Raw genomic sequence first — 21,476 nt, 5'->3', positions numbered from 1 at the left:
CCCTGTCGCCCAAGACAACCAGCCCCCAAAATCATCATGCATACATCACAGAAGGAGGCAGTCTAAACTCCTGTCTGCCAGGATACCTGATAATGGTCACTGACTGCATTACCTGGGCAGCCCAGCCATTCTTTTGTGATGGTTAATACAGGTACTTTAGTTCCTGAATCCAGGTCACAGGCTCGCCCTATTCATACACAAATATGCCCTTAAGACAGGATTTGCAAGTGAGGAGACAATGGGAAGCCTTTCCCCATTTGCCTCCCTTACTGCAGAGGAATATTTGAGGTCACTAGGAGAGTCAAAGGGACGCGGGTGGCGCTGTGGGTTAAAGCCTCAGCGCCTAGGACTTGCCGATCGAAAGGTCGGCGGTTCGAATCCCCGCGGCGGGGTGCGCTCCCGTTGCTCGGTCCCAGCGCCTGCCAACCTAGCAGTTCGAAAGCACCCCCGGGTGCAAGTAGATAAATAGGGACCGCTTACCAGCGGGAAGGTAAACGGTGTTCCGTGTGCTGCGCTGGCTCGCCAGATGCAGCTTGTCACGCTGGCCACGTGACCCGGAAGTGTCTGCGGACAGCGCTGGCCCCCGGCCTATAGAGTGAGATGGGCGCACAACCCTAGAGTCTGTCAAGACTGGCCTGTACGGGCAGGGGTACCTTTACCTTTACCTTAGGAGAGTCAAAATGGCTTCAGGATTTCTCTCCTGTACCATTTCAGACACGTGGTTTGTATACATATGTATGTGTTTGCCTTGTACAAACCTTGCTCCAAAGGTTAAGATCCGAACGAAATCACAAGAAAGGTGATTCCATTTTTTATTTTTATTTTTGGCTTTTCCATTCCATTACTTTAATATTTTAAATAAAGATTATCAATTAACAATAAACATAAAGCTTCAAGTCTCAATATGGCTACAAAGAAAAGATAACAGATTGAACCCAGATTAGACATGATTAGACTATCTGAAATTTAATGAGACTTTAGTAATGACAAACGAAAGCCCCACTGATTTCAATATTTCTACTCCAAGTACATTATATTTTCTTTGAATTTGATAACATCTGGATTCAACCCATTGAATTTCCCAGTTTTGATTCAGGTACAGGCATCTAGTGGAATGCCATTCAAGTAGAAACAAGAAAAATAAACTTAATACCAAATTTCTAATGGTTTTCTAATTTAACATTACTATTAATTCCAAACATGCGGAAGAATTTTCGATAGAGCTGTTTGAATCAAGAGCTGTTTGAAAGTGGACTACTTTGAAAGGTGGTGGTATCTCCTTCCTTGGAGGTTTTCAAACAGAGGTTGGGTGTTTGCCAGGGATGCTTGAGCTGCGATTCCTGCATTGCAGAGGGTTGGGCTACATGGGCTTTAGGGGTCCCTTGCAGCTCTACAATTCTGTGACTATACACAGACACCGAGGACACTGAATGCCTGCTCCAGATGTGTCCCATCGTTATTTGAAAATTTAGCGCAGAATCTCAAAAGCCAAAGAAATATTCAAATGCAATTTCCAGGGGTCGGGGGGAGAGGTTTTTTTGTTCATTCTAAAATCTGAGAACCAGAAATTCTTTATTCTTAATTCTTAAGGTTTCGAAAATCTTACCCGTGCTCTTGCTTGAAATTTTGGCTGCACATCAGCCTTGAGCAATATGACGGATTTGGCAGGGATGTAAGGAGTCAGCAGTTTCCGCCGTGTCCTGCATTCCTTGCAGTCAGAAGTGGTTCCGTTCCACTAAAACCTATGTTTTTCATCTCAGTATCGGCTACGGCCAAAACTAATGCAAATTAATTGTATAATTAACGCCCGTGCATTACAGTGGAAGGAAAACAACAAAAACAATGCAATTATTTACATAGCCTTTGTGGACTAAAAACAAAACAAACCATGATAGCGAATGCACCACATAAATTGTTTGTGTGGCTTCTGTTCCTGAACTGGGAGAAACATGCAAATTGTGACAAATTTCTGCTCCCGTTTCCTTTTCTGATGAAATTCTCTGACATCTCTGTGAATAGGTGACAGATAATAAGTGCAAGGAATAAAATAATAATTGGCATAAATTAAACAGAACACAGCATCCAGCTTTCCCTGTGACAGAATTCGGATTAATCGAGCCAAGGAGCTGTGAGATTACAAATTAGCACAGACGACACAAAGGCGGGGTGAGGAACGAGTTCGAAAGCTCTGCTCAAATCCAGTACGCTCTGCGAACTGCATGGTTTGAATGAGATGACAGGAACCCCCAAAGATGCCAATTTGACCCCCATATTGGGGGACACACCACGTGACGTGTCATCACATGATGTCATGTAACTTGTTCTCCCCATGGGACGTATGGCGGAGAGAAGGAGGCGGAGCTTGGAGCCTCCTCCTGCCCGTCCAGCATGCGGCGGGGGGGGCACCTGTAGGGGGATGGTGGCCCCCTGATGCAAAATATTAAGGGGCCTGGAGCCCCTAGCGCCTCCTATATCTGACACCAGTTGAAACCTCAAAAACCAAGGGAAATTATAGATTAAGATTACCGGTATTTATGAAATAGCAAGACAACCGAAGGAGAGTCTCTTCCTTTAAACTCCTAGGAGTTTATCTCAGTGAAGACCTTACTTGGAAGATCAATACAACCCAGGTGGTTAAGAAAGCCCAACAGAGACTCCATCTCCTCAGAGTATTGCAGAAGAACGATGTCAATCAACATCCGATGATCTCCTTCTACCGGTCCACAATAGAAAGTCTCTTTTCATACTGCATCACGGTGTGGTATGTGGATAGGAAGTGCCTACAGAGGGTGGTGAATGCAGCACAAAATATTATGGGCTGTCCCGTGAATCCGCTGGATGAAATAGCGGAAGAACGTTGCCTCAGGAGAGCGAGGAAAATTCTCAGGGATGGTTCACACCCTGGCCGGCACTTTCTTGATCTCCTGCCCTCGGGCAGAAGATATAGAGGCATGATTAGTCGCACCAACAGGGTAAAGAACAGCTTCTATCCGTGTGCTGCTAGGCTGCTGAATGAAAAGATAACAACAGGGCAACGGAGGGTTTGGTGGGTGGGTGTCAGTAAACGAGGGGAATTAATACTAAGAGAGCTGAGTGGGGGGTGCTTGTGTAATCTCACTGTAGACAAGTTGTACAAGTGACAATAAAGTATTTCAATTTCAATTTCAATTTCAATCTCAATCTCAATCTCAATCTCAATATATATGTTGGCAGAACATAAGTCATGCAATGTTTTCTCCATTTTCATTGCTGGTGAAGATGAGATGAGGTCCTACCAGCCTCTTGTACCCTTTGCTCCATCCAGCAAACGGACATCATTGCCCACACGCAAAGGTTGCTAAGTAGATTGACATGAGCTGGGTCCAGGTTTCAGCAGAGATGTCCCCTTGCTGGCCCTCAATACACCGCTGCACATCTCACGTGCGCCAGACCTGTGGTATTGCCCTTATCAAAACTTGTTCAGAAGGACGCAAGTGCCCCAAATCAGTGTCCAGATCTAACGTTTAGCCGTTGCTGGTGTCGGCCCGTGAGTGTGGATCTGGGTGAACGTCTGCGCAAGGATCAAAAGGGAGGGACGTCTGGAGTTCTCCCCAGGGCATCGAAAGAGTCAGGATGATGTTAGACAGCTGTTTTGGAGTCTTCCTATCCATCATCACAGCAAATCCCTTTGGTTCCTCTGCATGGAGTCCTCTTTATCTCGGGCCATTTACCCGATCAATGGGACCCTCTCAGACACCCCTCTCTCCAAAAAGAACATTTACCCAAATGAAACATTTATATATGCATTTGATCTTGAAAATGTAATTACCAGGGCCCCGGCCATTGATCGTGTCAGGGTTTTATTGACAGGTGTCTGTGATTGATAGGTTACTGCGAGGAGAGTCCTTATCTGACTCTCCTAAGCAGGAGCTCACGATGGACAGGTAACGGGCAGATGAGATGGCCGGCTCGTTCCCATTCATTCCGGTAATATGTCCTCCGGCGTGTCAGTCTGGAGACAGAGTTCCAGCTCTGAGACCCCTTTTGATGAGGACGACATTTTCCCCATATAATTTCAGGTGTGCAGGGTTTTTCTCTAGTCGTAATAATAGCCCTTCGATATTGGATTTTAAAAAATCAATTATTATTTTTGCTCTAACTTCTGAGCATCTTAGATTTTCAGTGCAAACTTGATCATAGTTGGTTGCACAGGGTCAGGCGTAACCAGTCCCAGAATTTACGTATAAGCTAAGCAAGCTATATGGGGATGCGGGTGGCGCTGTGGGTTAAACCGCAGAGCCTAGGGCTTGCCGATCAGAAGGTCGGCAGTTCGAATCCCCGCGACGGGGTGAGCTCCCGTTGCTCGGTCCCAGCTCCTGCCAACCTAGCAGTTCGAAAGCACGTCAAAGTGCAAGTAGATAAATAGGTACCACTCCAGCGGGAAGGTAAACGGCGTTTCCGTGCGCTGCTCTGGTACGCCAGAAGCGGCTTAGTCATGCTGGCCACATGACCCGGAAGCTGTACGCCGGCTCCCTCGGCCAGTAAAGCGAGATGAGCGCCGCAACCCCAGAGTCGGTCACGACTGGACCTAGTGGTCAGGGGTCCCTTTACCTCCTTTACTTTACTAAGCAAGCTATAGCTTAAAGGCCCACTCTCTTGGGTGCCCCCCCCAAAAAAGGGGTGGAAACCTGGATGTACATTTCCAAAATATAAGATAATAAAATAAAATAAAATAAAACCTACATACAGCAACAGTGTTTTGTGTTGTGTAGGTTCCTATGATGTAAGTTATGGGCCCCGCCTGCTAGCCTGCTCCCTAAAATATCACTGGTTTGCTCCTTTCTATATATAGGGTGCCTACATTCTGCATGGACTGATTGCATGGCAATATGTAGCATGAAGTTGCAGACAGCAGTGCATCACAGTTGAATGAAGGTCAAGCTGTTGTACTTGTTATCTAATATTAAAGAGTGCATGTAGACTGATGATCAGGCAGCATAGATTAAAGGTCTGAGGACCGTATAGTTAAAGCTCTGGTTTTCCCAGTAGTGATGTATGGAAGTGAGAGCTGGACCATCAAGAAGGCTGATCGCTGAAGAATGGATGCTTTTGAATTGTGGTGTGGAGGAGACTCTTGAGAGTCCCATGGACTGCAAGAAGATCAAATCTATCCATTCTTAAGGAAATCAGCCCTGAGTGCTCACTGGAAGGACAGATCCTGAAGCTGAGGCTCCAAGACTTTGGCTACCTCATGAGAAGAGAAGACTCCCTGGAAAAGACCCTGATGTTGGGAAAGATGGAGAGCACAAGGAGAAGGGGACGACAGAGAGCGAGATGGTTGGACAGTGTTCTCAAACATGAGTCTGACCAAACTGCGGGAGGCAGTGGAAGACAGGAGTGCCTGGCATGCTCTGGTCCAGGGGGTCACGAAGAGTCGGACACGAGTAAACGACTAAATAAAAATGAGTCTCTCACTTAGCCATCCTTCGGGGAACCCCCAAAGTCGTCCCCGGAGAGAGGTTCGGGCCAGAGAAATGGTCTCTGCTGCCACAGCCTCAAACCCATAAGAGGAGAGATGGGTGGGGAGGGAAAGAGGGAGGGAAGCTCACCCCCCCAGTGCCACTTTACGCTTCCAACAGCCCGGCAAAAGGCCCTAGGAGGATTCTCCTCCTAATAACACGCTTCGATTGGCTTTCGGTGGCACCTTTCCCCCCCTTTCCTTCTTTTAAATAAGAACAATAATCAGAGCCTTTCTCTCTAATATCTCTGAAGGGGTCCTGCCCAGCTCAGATACCGTTAAGCTGTCCGCCAAGCAGGAGTGATGGCCACCCTGTGTACAGTAACGGCCGTCAGCCTTACAATAATAACACGCCAAATGCATCCCTCAGGTGGGGTGAAAATACCACTATAATATCGCCGGCGCATCCAAATTGCAAAAGGATGAGCAGGGAGGGGAGAGCAGCGGCATAAATACTTGACAGGAGAAGACAGAAGGGGAAGGGTCCCAAAGACCCCAGGGATCCGGTTGGGAAGAAACGTCCGTCTCTTAAGTCACGGCACAAGGGAGCTGAGCCCTGATACAGTGGTATCTCGGGTTACAGACGCTTCAGGTTACAGACGCTTCAGGTTATAGATTCCGCTAACCTGGAAATAGTACCTCCGGTTAAGAACTTTGCTTCAGGATGAGAACAGAAATCGTGCAGCAGTGGCAGTGGGAGGCCCCATTAGCTAAAGCGGTACTTCAGGTTAAGAACAGTTTTAGGTTAAGAACAGACCTCCAGAACGAATTAAGTTCTTAACCAAATGTAAAAAGGTAAAGGGACCCCTGACCATTAGATCTAGTCGTGGCCGACTCTGGGGTTGCAGTGCTCATCTCGCTTTATTGGCCGAGGGAGCCGGCGTACAGCTTCCGGGTCATGTGGCCAGCATGACTAAGCCGCTTCTGGAGAACCAGAGCAGCGCACGGAAACACTGTTTACTTTCCCGCCAGAGCGGTACCTATTTATCTACTTGCACTTTGATGTGCTTTCGAACTGCTAGGTTGGCAGGAGCAGGGACCGAGCAACGGGAGCTCACCCCGTCGTGGGGATTCGAACCACTGACCTTCTGATTGGCAAGTCCTAGGCTCTGTGGTTTAATCCACAGCGCCACCCGCGTCCCTTAACCTGAGATACCACTATATTAAAATACAAAAATTCACCAACCCCTAAAAGCTTCCCTAAACAGGGTTGCCTTCAGATGTCTTCTAAAAATCAGATAGTTGTTTATTTCCTTGACATCTGCTGGGAGGGAGTTCCACAGGGCGGGTGCCACTACCGAGAAGGCCCTCTGCCTGGTTCCCTGTAACTTCAGTTCTCGCAATGAGGGAACGGCCAGAAGGCCCTTGGAGCTAGACCTCAGTGTCAGGAGGCCCCATTAGCTAAAATGGTACCTCAGGTTAAGAACAATTTCAGGTTAAGAACAGACCTCCGGAACAAATTAAGTTCTTAACCCGAGGTACCACTGTTTTGCAAAGGATAACAGGGTCTGGACAGAGGCGGAGGAAAGGGGGGGCGGGGGGGCGGTTCGCCCCAGGTGTCACCACTTAGGGGGGTGACAAAAAGCCGTGTGGCACTCACCACAGGGCCTGCAGCGCACCCGAGCTACACGTCTCTCCTGGGAGTGATGTGGAGGCTTGGGTGCCTGCAGGCTGAGTGGGGGGAGGCAGGCAGACTCCTCAGAGGCCCCACGGGGCGTTCTGCCCCGGCTGGCCCCACCCCTGGGCAAAGGGCACAAGTGCCGCCCCAGGCGCCCAATCGACTTGTTCCGCCGCTGGGTCTGGGTGGTGAGAGGCGGAGGAGATGCACAACATTGCCGGCTGGAGTCAGAAATTCTGGGGATTGAATTGGTGGTGTGTGTGGTTCTCCCTCCCTACAACAACCCTGTGAGGTAGGTTGGGCCGAGATGCAGTGCGACTGGCCCCCAAGGTCACACCCCGTGAGTTTCATGGCTGAGTGGGGATTTGAACCCTGCTCTCTCCTAGTCGTGGGAGCCCCTGGGAACGCGGGTGGCACTGTGGGTTAAACCACAGAGCCTAGGACTTGCCAATCAGAAGGTCGGCGGTTCGAATCCCCACGACAGGGTGAGCTCCCGTTGCTCGGTCTCTGCTCCTGACAACCTAGCAGTTTGAAAGCACGTCAAAGTGCAAGTAGATAAATAGGTACCACTCCGGTGGGAAGGTAAACGGCGTTTCTGTGCGCTGCTCTGGTTTGCCAGAAGCGGCTTAGTCATGCTGGCCACATGACCCGGAAGCTGTACACCGGCTCCCTCGGCCAGTAAAGCAAGATGAGCGCCACAACCCCAGAGTCATTTGTGACTGGACCTAATGGTCAGGGGTCCCTTTACCTTTACCTCTCCTAGTCCAGCACTCAAACCATTACGCCACACTGCAACCACAAATCAAAGTTGACTCGAGGCTTTTGCGCAACACCCCGCACATGCACTCACCACTGGACTTTTTAATTTTTTTGCAATATGTGCAGCAATAGGGAAATGTGGTGCAACACCTGCTCAGTGCCGCGTCATCTAACCTCCTTGGGAACTTAGTGCAAAGGAATCGGGACGGATGTTCAAATAAACAGGCCTTCTGCAAGTGAGATTTTGAGATTTGCTGAATTCCATAACTCAGTTTTCCGGAATTAAGGACTGCCTCCTTCCTCCGCTCAGGTCAGATTGGCCAGTAACTATGGCGAGGTTTTTTGTTTTTTGTTTACTGTGCTATGTAGGAAGATATTGCCCTCCAGAGGTAACTCCCATAATCCCTACATATTGGCCACACTGTCTGGAGCGGGTGGGAGTTGGGGTATAGAACAAAATTGGGGGGGCCGGGTCCCCCAGCCCTGGTTTTGCAGGGCACAGCTCTCCCCACACTGCCTTCGACTCACTTGCTCCAGAACCAAATCCTCACATTTCCTTTGCTCTCTGAACAGGAAATGCACAAACCTTTCACTTTCTTTCCCCTTGTTACTCATTTTTCCCATCTTCAACTCCCCACATTTTTGAAGCAATTGGCAAAAAAAAAAATATTAAATACTCGTGAATCCATCGGTGTTACAATGCAAACTTCTCCTAATAAATGGATTCTGTATGTAGTTTTCACTACTGCACACGTGTTTGCAAGCAATTCCCCCTAATGCAATGCATATTTGTTGTTTTCATTTATATATTCATTTTTACTTCCTCCTAATATAGGCATTAAGGGACGCGGGCGGCGTTGCGGGTTAAACCACAGAACCTAGGACTTGCCAATCAGAAGGTCGGCGGTTCGAATCTCCGCGACGGGGTGAGCTCCCGTTGCTCAGTCCCTGCTCCTGCCAACCTAGCAGTTCGAAAGCACCTCAAAGTGCAAGTAGATAAATAGGTACCACTCCGGCGGGAAGGTAAATGGCGTTTCCGTGCGCTGCTCTGGTTTGCCAGAAGCGGCTTAGTCCTGCTGGCCACATGACCTGGAAGCTGTACGCCAGCTCCCTCGGCCAATAAAGCGAGATGAGCGCCGCAACCCCAGAGTCGGCCACGACTGGACCTAATGATCAGGGGTCCCTTTACCTTTTAATATAGGCATTGCTGTAAACATTGTTTGGTTGCAGAGTGGCATTACAAAATGAGGATACTTTTTAAAAAAGAAAGATAATTGAAAATTGCTGCAAAAATGCGAAGAACTGAATTTGAGATTAGAAGGAGAAACTGGGAGGACCGAAATGGGTGTATCCTTCTATTCCTAGCTGAGATACGGACATGCACAGTGCTTGCAGTTTTGTCCTGGAACAAAGCAATGGGCAGTTTGCAAACTGCACCATGCATTTGCAAACATGCGCTCACTGCAGGAAATAGGATAACTTTAAGGTGATGTCCAAGCAGCAGCCCTCGGGGTTGAGCGGAAGACACCCCGGCCTCTGCATGTCTTGCAGAGAGATCAGAGCAGCCCAGCAAAGCCTCGCACACCTTTGGGACATCCAGCTCGCGCACAGTCCATTTGTATAAGCTTTTCTCTGAGCCATGCTTTGTTTACCTGTTCAATATCAGAGAGCAATTCCCACAGCAGCCAGAGCATTACACGCTACAGCCGAAGTGCAAACTCAGCAAAAGGTGGCATTTCTTTGCTCTTAAAGGGGCCTTGCGTTTTTGCATCCTCCGTCCGTGGCATCTCCAAGCGTGCATGTGCACTCAAGGCTGGCAGCCTGGGCACTAAATGGGCACCAAATGCATCCTGGTACACTGGGCAGATCTGTACACTGGGCAGAGAGAATCTGGCCCTGCCTATTCGGAGGCTGTGGGAATAAAAGGAATGGCAGCTAACAGATGCCTGAGGGAAACCAGCAGGCAATATCCGAGCACAAGGACAGATTGAGGTTGGATCCTGACAAGGCAGAAATATACAGTTTTGGGGGGAGAGGGGGCAGGCATGTGTGGAGGACTCCCTGGTCCTGAAGGGGGTAACTGTGCCCCTCTAAGACTAGGTGCGCAGGGGTCATTTTTTACTCACAGCTGTCCATGGAGGCACAGGTCAATTCTGTGTCCAGGGCAACTGTCTACCAGCTCCATCTGGTGCGCAGAATGAGACCCTCCCTGCCCGCGGACTGTCTCGCCAGAGTGGTGCATGCTCTGGTTATCTCCTGCTTGGACTACTGCAATGCACTCTGCGTGGGGCTACCATTGAAGGTGACCCGGAAACTGCAATTAATCCAGAATGCAGCATCTAGACTGGTGACTGGGAGCAGCCGCTGGGAACACGTAACACTTGTCCTGGAAGACCTACATTGGCTCCCAGTATGTTTCCGAGCACAATTCAAAGTGTTGGTGCTGACCTTTAAAGCTCTAAACAATCTTGGCCCAGTAGACTTGAAGGAGTGTCTCCACCCCCATCGTTCTACTCGGACACTGAGGTCCAGCTCTGAGGGCCTTCTGGTAGTTCCCTCACTGCGAGAAGTGAGGTTATAGGGAACCATACAGAGGGCCTTCTTGGTGGTGGCACCCACCTTCTGTCAGATGTCAAGGAGCTTCACAATCTTCCAATATACCCGAAGGAGCATCTCCACCCCCTTCATTCTGCCCGGACACTGAAGTCTAGCACCGAGGGCCTTCTGGCAGTTCCCTCACTGAGAGAAGCCAAGTTACAGGGAACCAGAAAGAGGGCCTTCTTGATAGTGGCACCTGCCCTGTGGAACGCCCTCCCATCAGATGTCAAAGAGAACAACAACTACCAGAAGTCATCTTTTAGAAGACATCTGAAGGCAGCCCTGTTTAGGGAAGCTTTTAATGTTTGATGTTGTTGCTTTTTTATTATTGCTATTGATGTTCTGTATGGGCAGAGTATTAATAATAAATTATTGTTATTATTAAAAGGAATGAGTATTATTACACTCCACCTTCAAGTGGTTCCAGGAGCTTACCCAAGGTTCGGTTTCCTTGGAAAGAAGGTCAATGGAAACTGTGGTGTCTTTAGGTTATGTGGTTTTGCTTATACATACACACACACACACACACATATATATATATATATACACACACACACACACACAACCTGATTGTGAGATGAAGGGACTCACAATGTTAACATGCCAGCAGATCTTGTTTCTCCACTGGTCACAGCTTTGGACTGAGCCAGGGAGGTGGAGCTTGTGGTTCTCACCCTGGAGACAAATTTATTATTATTATTATTATTATTATTATTATTATTATTATTATGGCTTTCTTTCAGCTTCTCAGCTCCGGCCCCTCTTCGGTGGGCACCATTGCCATTCCAAGAGAACAAGGGGTATTTCATAGGGAACTCTGGCACCTATTCTTCTAGAAAAATAACACTGGATCCAGCACTTTACACTCAGGTCTCTGTGTCTCCAGCTTCCAGCCAGTTTCCAGCACAGCTTATTGTTGTTGTTGTTGTTGTTTAGTCGTTTAGTCGTGTCCGCCTCTTCGTGACCCCATGGAACAGAGCACACCAGGCACTCCTGTCTTCCACTGCCTCCTGCAGTTTGGTCAAACTCATGCTGGTAGCTTCAAGAACACTGTCCCACCATCTCGTCCTCTGTCGTCCCCTTCTCCTTGTGCCCTCCATCTTTCCCAGCATCAGAGTCTTCTCTTCTCCTGAGGTGGCCAAAGTCTTGGAGCCTCAGCTTCAGGATTCGTCCTTCCAGTGAGCACTCAGAGCTGATTTCCTTCAGAATGGAGAGGTTTGATCTTCTTGCAGTCCATGGGACTCTCAAGAGTCTCCTCCAGCACCAGAACTCAAAAGCATCCATTCTTCGGCGATCAGCCTTCTTTATGGTCCAGCTCAGCTAGGGTTGCCATATTTCAAAAAGTCTTTGAAGTGGGGAAGGTTCAGTAACAGAGGGCGGTTCGGCTGGATTTAAATAAATGCATCGAGTCTGGGAGGGTATTGGGTACTTTGGGCAGAAAGCAGAAACAATCCTCAAAAAGTGTATTTGAGGTCAGGGAGCTCTGAGCCACGGAGGGAAGCGGCAAAGCCAGTGATGGGGGGTCTGATAATCTTGTCCTGCTTTGAACAAAACGGCCACATCTCAAGCTGAAGGTCTCTGGCACTAAATAAATAGGTAAAGGGACCCCTGACCATTAGGTCCAGTCGTGGCCGACTCTGGGGTTGCGGCGCTCATCTCGGTTTACTGGCCAAGGGAGCCGGCGTACAGCTTCCAGGTCATGTGGCCAGCAGGACTAAGCCACTTCTGGCAAACCAGAGCAGCGCATGGAAACGCCGTTTACCTTCCCACCGGAGCAGTACCTATTTATCTAATTGCACTTGGACGTGCTTTCAAACTGCTAGGTGGGCATGAGCAGGGACTGAGCAACGGGAGCTCACCCCTTGCGGGGATTCGAACCGCCAACCTTCTGATCAGCAAGTTCTAGGCTCTGTGGCTTAACCCACAGCGCCACCCTCGTTGCTCTGGCACTAAATACCGGTGTTTTTTTTCTAGCAAAAGAGGTGCAGGAACTCCTAAATTGCACCACCTGCCCTGCTAAATACTGTTACTATTCTGAGGCGTGAAGTCATATGGAAAGGTGCAAGGTGTATCTCTTGATCTATTGAAAGCAGTAAAGTTGCAGCACCACCTGTGGGCCAGTTTTAAAACACTGCATTCCCCATGCATTTCAATAAACTGAAGCGTCTCTTAATTAATTCCAGTGCATTTTCAACCCTGTGTATTAAGGGCAAAGTCCGTTGGCTCAGTTCTGAAATGGCTCAGGAGTTGCGAGCTTTCTCAGAGAGCATTTTATTTTTGAAAATAATCTGTTTTCCTTGTGTTCTCACCTAGCTAGGGTCTGGAAACCAGGCCTTATGAGGAACAGCTGAGGGAGCTGGGGCTGTTTAGCCTGGGAAGGAGAAGAGGTGATACAATAGCCACCTTGAAATAAAGTCATACCTCATGTTACGTTTGCTTCATGTTATGTTCTTTCAGGTTACGTCCCGCGGCAACCCGGAAGTACCGGAAAGGGTTACTTCCGGGTTTTGCCGCTCACGCATGCGCAGAAGTGCTAAAGCACGCTTCGCACAAGCGCACAAGCGCCAAATCGCACCGCGCACCTGCGCAGATGTGCCGCTTCAGGTTCTGCTCTTTTCTTGTTGTGAACGGGCCTCCGGAACGGATCCCATTCGCAACCAGAGGTACCACTTGTTCCCTGTAGCTTTGCTTCTCGCAATGAAGGAACCACCAGAAGGCCCTCGGCGCTGGACCTCAGTGTCCGGGCTGAATGATGGAGGTGGAGACGCTCCTTCAGGTATACTGGACCGAGGCCGTTTAGGGCTTTAAAGGTCAGCACCAACACTTTGAATTGTGCTCGGAAACGTACTGGGAACAAGTGTAGGTGTTTCAAGACCGGTGTTGGAGTTAGTGCATCAAGAGCCACCACACAGAGACGGATCCTGGAGATGGGCTTCAAATGTTGTATTCCTCTTGTCAAGCCGCTCCTGAACAAGAAACAACATCAGAAGCGTCTTACCTGGGCTAAAGAAAAAAAGAATTTTCTGAGATTGTTAATTTGGGGTTTTCGTCAGCTGTACGCCACGATCATCACAATTATAACAAATAAAGGCTTGACATATCTCGCTTTGCATGTCATGAGTCTATCTCATATATTAGTTTCAACTTTTGAGTTGAATTACTGAAATAAATGAACTTTTCCACGGTATTCTAATTTTTTGAGTTTCACCTTTTATATTTGTTTGGAGCTATTGTAAAAGTGTTCTTTGTCCTTTAAAGCAAAGAGATGATCTATATGTCTGTTTAATTTCCAATAAACTAGTTTGTTTATGCCTGTAAAATATAATAATAATAATAATAATAATAATAATAATAATAATAATAAATCAGTTAGTTAACCTGGTGAGAGCCCCCTTGAGAACGTGCAGACAGCCTCCCCCTCACCAATGCCCCATGTGGGCCAGGGACACAAACAGGCCCTGTGACTTCAAATAGCAATGATTCACAGGAGCTGAATTGGCACAGGGGCCCGTTCCGAAATGGGGAAGAATCAATGGCCGATGGAAAAATGGGATGTTCGTCGGTTGATCTGGGGGTTTTATTGTTCAGCCGCATTGCCTGCAGTCTCTTGCAGCTTGCGGAATAAAGAGCAGGACCTCCCCCTCTGCCCCCACCATTGGAGCTCTGCAAATTCCCCACACTGCCTGAATTACAGGGTACATTTAATTGCATCAACAGTAATTAAGAATGCGCCGTGCATCCAGGGTGGAGAGGGTTAATGTTGCCATGGGGACCTTAACATATTAATTTCCCTGATTGTTTGCGTGTGCGTGAGACACAACGTTAAGCAACAGAAGGGCCTGGACTTAAAGGGACACGGACTCATTTTTGTCACACCTCTGGGCCAGACTAGACTGGCCCAGACTGACACGGTGTGCTCTTTGTGGGGCTGGACTTGGAGACTGTTTGGAGACGCTTCGGGGTCTCAGGAAAATCTGGCATCTCAGCACTCCCCCAAGAAATTGGACTTTGAGGATGAAAACATAAGAGCCCTGCTGGATTCACCATCCCTTTGCCTAACCTACCTCACAGGGCTGTTGTGAGGATGAAATGAGGAGAAGCATGAAATGAGGAGAAGCATCGTCCTGAGATCCTTTGAAGATAAGGGTGGTGGTACATAAATGTAAAAAGGAGATAAAACAAATAAATGGCAGCTAGACTGGTGACTGGGAGTGGCCACCGAGACCACATAGCACCGGTCTTGAAAGACCTACATTGGCTCCCAGTACGTTTCTGAGAACAATTCAAAGTGTTGGTGCTGACCTTGAAAGCCTAACGGCCTCAAAGGCCCAGTAGACCTGAAGGAGCATCTCCACCCCCATCGTTCTGCCCAGACACTGAGGTCCAGCGCCGAGGGCCTTCTGGTAGTTCCCTCACTGTGAGAAGTGAGATTACGGAGAACCAGGCAGAGGGCCTTCTCGGTGGTGGCACCCGCCCTGTGGAACACCCTCCTACCAGATGTCAAAGAGAACAACAACTACCAGACTTTTAGAAGACATCTGAAGGCAGCCCTGTAGAGGGAAGCTTTTAATGTTTAATAGGTTATTGTATTTTAATATTCTGTCGGAAGCCGCCCAGAGTGGCTGGGGAAACCCAGCCAGATGGGTGGGGTATAAATAATAAATTACTATTATTATTGTTATTGTTATTGTTATTGTTATTATTCTCCCCCCTGTGGTTTCCAACGAGTGGCATTCAGAAGCATGGCTGCCTCTGGAAATGGAGGCAGAGCTAAGCCCTCATGACTAGCCGCCATCGATAGCCCTCTCCACCTCCTCGAATTTGTCTCGTCCTCTTTCAAAGCCATCCAAGATGGTGGCCATCCCTGCCTCCTGTGGCAGGGAGTTCCGCAGTTTAACTCTGTGCTGCGTGAAGAAGGACTTCCTTTTCTCTGTCTCAAATCTTCCGACATCCAGCTGCGTTGTACATCCACGAGTTCTAGTGTTAGGTGAGAAGGAGAGAAATGTCCCTCTAGCCACCTTTTTCTGTGTCCTGCAAAGTTGTCCAAAAGTAGCCCCTATCCATACAGGGACTTCTGCATGAGAAATATTGTTTTGGTGCCGTTTTTGTTTTCCTTTTCCAAGAAAAAAAAATCAATATAAAAATCTTATAGAAATAATAATAATAATAATAATAATAATAATTTATTTGTACCCTGCCCATCTCGCTGCGTCTCCCCAGCCACTCTGGGTGGCTTCCAACAAAGATTAAAACTACCCGTATTTTTCACTCTATAAGACGCACCAGACCATAAGACACACCTAGTTTTTGAAGGAGGAAAACAAGAAAAAAAATATTCTGAATCTCCTGCTGTTCTGGCTTCTGGGATAGCTGCGCAGCCTGCATTCGCTCCATAGGACGCACACACATTTCCCCTTACTTTTTAGGAGGGAAAAAGTGAGTCTTATAGAGCAAAAAATACGGTACATTAAAATGTCACACATTAAAAACTTCCCTGAACAGGGCTGCCTTCAGATGTCTTCTAAATGTCAGGTAGTTGTTTATCTCTTTGACATCTGATGGGAGGGCGTTCCACAGGGCGGGTGCCACTACCGAGAAGGCCCTCTGCCTGGTTCCCTGCAGCTTGGCTTCTCGCAAAGAAGAAAGGAAAGGAATATCTAACAGTGCGGCCACCCTCAGACGCCATTCAGTTATTTCAACATTTTTGCTCCGTGAAAGAGTCTGGGATATGCAAAGTGCACTCCTAAGCCAGGAAGCGGCTGGATGTGTCCCGCTGGAGAATCGGCCAGTCCATTACTCGTCCCCTGGGGGCCCGGGGCTCTTGTGGGACCCTCCTTTTCCTTCCACCGGTTATGAATTATCTAAGGAGGGCAGGCGTCCAGCAAAGCCATCGGAGGGAAAGAAACCCTTACGATTTCCTTGAAGGAAAAACACAGAAAGACTTGGCTTCTCCGGCTGAGCTCAGCAGGGTGGGAGCCCAAGGGAGAAGTTGGAGAACGGTTCCGCCTAACGGGAAACTGCAAAGGAAGAGGCCCTTCCTTCTGCTGGGGCCACAGGATCATAGAGTTGTTGTGTTTTTTTTAAAGATATTTATTAAGGTTTTCACAATATTACAAAATGAGAAAATAAAAAAAATAAAAAATGAAAATGAAAAAACACCAAATAAAAACAGTTAAAAAACAATTCAATCTTTCCATTACTTATTTTTCATTTGCTTATTTTCCGGACCTCCTCACGCCCCCCTTTTTTGTATTCCAATTCAATTCATTGGTTCAGCAAATCCTTTCATATATTATAACATTAAATTTTTACCTATTAATTATCCATTTTTTCATATTCCTTTATAACATTACAGCATAAAACCACTTTAGTTCAATCAATTTTGCAACATTTAAAAAACCAAAACTTGAAACTTGAGTCTTATTTTTACCAACTTCTCCTAGCCATTATATTCTTACGTAATTCTTTACACATTTTTACTAGAGCCAAGTAATTTCATTCCAACATTTTTCTAACATTCATCAATTTTATAAAACATTCCTAGTAGTAGAAACAATCCCATCTTCATCTAGCGTCCCTTCCTCCTGGTCCCGGGTTTTGTCAGTCCTTATTGTCCCATCAATCTAGCTCATTAACCTGGTAGCCTTGTATCCGAGGCCCTTAAGTCTCTTCCATGTCCCTTCCGCAGCTTCTCGTCATATTTATAACCGTATTTTTCCTTGTCTCCTGCTCATTTCACTCGTGGGAACTCCAACTTAAGAATGTTTTTAACCCTTCTCGACTGATCAACTCCTTTTCTATAATCCACACTAAACTCCATGTGGTATTCAAGAACATGTTTCAAAATCCCTCCAAAATTAGGAGCCCCCACAACCCCAAATATCTCACGGCCCATTGCCAGACTTGAAAAGTCCAAACATCCCTGTATCGGGGGGTCTATCCAGCCCCCCATTTCCAAGCCAAACCAAACTTTTTCTTTCCAAATCTGGCTTAGGATCGTAGAGTTGTTGAGAGGGACACCCAAGGATCATCTAGTCCAACCCCTTGGGGCACAGGAATCACAGATGAAGAATCCCTGTTTAACTTTTATATGTTGATATTATTATTTTATACTACAGTGGTACCTCGGGTTAAGAATTTCATTCGTTCCGGAGGTCCGTTCTTAACCTGAAACTGTTCTTAACCTGAAGCACCACTTTAGCTAATGGGGCCTCCCACTGCCGCTGCGCCGCCAGAGCACGATTTCTGTTCTCATCCTGAAGCAAAGTTCTTAACCCGAGGTACTATTTCTGGGTTAGCGGAGTCTGTAACCTGATGTAACCTGAGGTACCACTGTATTCTAATTGATTATTGAATGTTACTTTTTTGATGTAGGCTGCCTATTTTAAAGTTATTTTTATTACCACTGTGCTGGCCCCGTGGGTTACCCGAGAGGCGAGGTCCAAGTCCGGTCCGTGGTCAAAGGTGCAACGGGGAGGCAGTCCGTAGTAGCTGATGCTGGGAGTCAGGGCAGGGAGCCGGGTGAAGTCAGGAACAGGCTTGCAAGCAGGGAGCCAGGGCGGGTCAGGAGCTCCGGCAGGAAAGCAGGACAGGGTTCGGGCAAGAACTAGCAACCAACAATGTTGTTCCTGCAACTTGGGACTGGGCTGGCCGGCTTTTATCTGCCCCGAGGCATAGGATGGGCCCGATCCTCTGGTGACTCTCCTCTCCTGGCCTGGAGGCGAGCACTCCTCCTGCGGGAACTTAGTTCCCTCCGCCTCTCTGCCCTGAGCCTCTGCAGCTCAGGAGAGGCTGGAGGGTTACCGGACCCAGAGGCAACCTCCGCTTCCCCTGATGGGGCTGAGAGTGGAGCACCTGCAGGCAATGGGTCCTCCATCACCTCAGGAGCCAGAGCAGGCTCAGCTGGTGCCTGCACCTGAGGACCCAGCACAGGTGAGGACCCTTCAGGCTCAGGCCCCAGCCCCGGCTCAGCTGGTTCTGGAGGCGGGGAATCCTGTGCAGGCTGGGATCCCTCAGGTTCAGCATCCGAGTCCAAATCCCAGGCCATCACAATCACATTTTGTATTGCATTAGATTGTTATAAGATGTACATTTTTTGTTTCTTCAGCTTGTAAACCACCTTGAGTATTGTAAGATAGAAAGGCGGTATACAAATTAAAAATGAGGATGATGGTGATGACAGGTGGCCACCCAGACTTTGCTGAAAAACTTCAAATGAAAGGCAGGCTTCCACCTTCTCAGGTAGTGGTTCCACAGTCAAGCAGCTCTCCCTGTCAGAAAGTTCTTCCTAATGTTTCACGGGAATCTCCTGCTACAGATCTGGGGAGTTTGGGGGTGCAAGGGCACCCGTAACTGCTAGAGTTAGGAAATGTTAGAAATTAGTAAATGGTAGAATTTAGATAATATCTGGAGTACTAACAGGAAGATGCCAGGCCAGTGAAAAATACAGGTTAATCTTCTTTTCCAGGCCAGGAGCTCACCTGGGCTAGAAGTCCTTAAGGACACCTGTGCAAAAGAAGGAAAAATCGTTCCCCGCTCTATCTCTCCCCCACCACAACCTCACAACGCCTCACACCAAATGTCTCACAGCAAATGTAACTGACCTGTAGAACAGAAAACCGAGGTGATATATGTTGTTGTTGTTGTTGTTGTTGTTGTTGTTGTTGTTGTTGTTGCACGTGACTGGCTAATTCCGGGATTCTCCTGTAGGCCAATCAGGTTGTGAATTCACTTCCACCTGGAGCTGGATTGGGTGGCTCTTGCGGACCAATCATACTGCTGCATTCTGGATCCTAATGTTCTAGGACCAATCAGACTGCTGCATTCTGAATCCTAATGTTCTAGGACCAATCAGACTGCTGCATTCTGAATCCTAATGTTCTAGGACCAATCAGACTGCTGCATTCTGAATCCTAATGTTCTAGGACCAATCAGACTGCTGCATTCTGGATCCTATTGTTCTAGGACCAATCAGACTGCTGCATTCTGAATCCTAATGTTCTAGGACCAATCAGACTGCTGCATTCTGAATCCTAATGTTCTAGGACCAATCAGACTGCTGCATTCTGAATCCTAATGTTCTAGGACCAATCAGACTGCTGCATTCTGAATCCTAATGTTCTAGGACCAATCAGACTGCTGCATTCTGAATCCTAATGTTCTAGGACCAATCAGACTGCTGCATTCTGAATCCTATTCAACTCAGTGCATAACAGGCTACCTGTCTGGCACTCAGGTATCAGGATGCCAGGAATTATCCCTCAGGCAGAGGGGCTGCTGAGTAGCTGAGCTCACATGTCTATATGAATTTCTGAAGTTTTCCCAGTGAGCCAGTACATAGAGACATTGATCAGTGAATTCTTACATTTGGTATCGTGCAGCAGAGGCCCTTTGAATAGACAGGAAGAAACTGGGATTGAAGTGTTTTGTGGGGGAAAGTCACAAAAGTCACAAGAGTGATTGCGCTGATTTATGTAGTGGGCTGCATGTGCATGATATCTGCTGGAGGGGCAAACCCCACCACCACCCTATACATAAATTCCTGCAACAACACACACTCAGTCACAAAAGGAGGGATTCTTTTGCGCATTACCCTGGAAGTATCAGTGCAAAGTTCTTTAGTTTAGCATGCAAATGTCCACGCATGCACATGTTGTTACTCTGTCTCTCTTCTCAATTTCTCTGGCTGCTGCAAGGAGGGTGTTCTGCTGCAACAGCATTTTTTGCCCACGCAATGAGTGCCCCCTTCCAAATCACCCGGCTCTTTCCGTTTTGATCTCTTCCAGGCTGTGGGCGCTGCCAGGGCGAATCGTTTCTCCCTGGCATCATAACACAGCCTGACATTTCAACCCCAGTCTGACTTCGGCACTGCAGCCAGCAAACCACGACAACAATGACAACAGCACACACGCACACACAATCCTCAGATGTCAGGGCAAACACAGAATTGTGGCCCACAAACTCCCGCCAAAGGCTTATCAGGCAGGTATAATTCCAGGTGTGGCGTGATGGAAAGGAGAATGGTAGGGGGGGACGAAATATCAACAACCTCAGATATGCAGATGACACAACCTTGACGGCAGAAAGTGAGGAGGAATTAAAGGACCTTTTAATGAGGGTGAAAGAGGAGAGCGCAAAATATGGTCTGAAGCTCAACATCAAAAAAACGAAGATCGTGGCCACTGGGCCCATCACCTCCTGGCAAATAGAAGGGGGGGAAATGGAGGCAGTGAGAGATTTTACTTTCGTGGGCTCCATGATCACTGCAGATGGTGACAGCAGCCACGAAATTATAAGACACCTGCTTCTTGGGAGAAAAGCAATGACAAGCCTAGAAAGCATCTTAAAAAGCAGAGACATCACCCTGCCAACAAAGGTCCGTATAGTTCAAGCTCTGGTTTTCCCAGTAGTGATGTATGGAAGTGAGAGCTGGACCATAAAGAAGGCTGATCACCGAAGAATGGATGCTTTTGAATTCTGGTGCTGGAGGAGACTCTTGAGAGTCCCATGGACTGCAAGAAGATCAAACCTCTCCATTCTGAAGGAAATCAGCCCTGAGTGCTCACTGAAAGGACAGATCCTGAAGCTGAGGCTCCAAGACTTTGGCCACCTCAGGAGAAGAGATGACTCCCTGGAAAAGACCCTGATGTTGGGAAAGATGGAGGGCACAAGGAGAAGGGGACGACGGAGGACGAGATGGTGGGACAGTGTTCTGGAAGCTACCAGCATGAGTTTGACCAAACTGCGGGAGGCAGTGGAAGACAGAAGTGCCTGGTGTGCTCTGGTCCAGGGGGTCACGAAGAGTTGGACACGACGAAACGACAACAGGGGGACCACAACCACAGGGTAACAGCTGAGTGTGCCGCCCTCCACAACTGAATTTGGAGGGACACACACACACACACCCCTCACACAGTGCTTTTTCTGCCCCTCCAAAAATATTGTTTAGGTTACTTCCCGAAGATGTGACTTCATCCTCTGAGGAAGAAGGGACATGATAGAAGT

The sequence above is a fragment of the Podarcis muralis genome, chromosome 8, assembly GCF_964188315.1.
Source record: "Podarcis muralis chromosome 8, rPodMur119.hap1.1, whole genome shotgun sequence".
In the NCBI taxonomy this organism is placed as follows: Eukaryota; Metazoa; Chordata; class Lepidosauria; order Squamata; family Lacertidae; genus Podarcis; species Podarcis muralis.
This window is presented reverse-complemented; position numbering follows the sequence as displayed.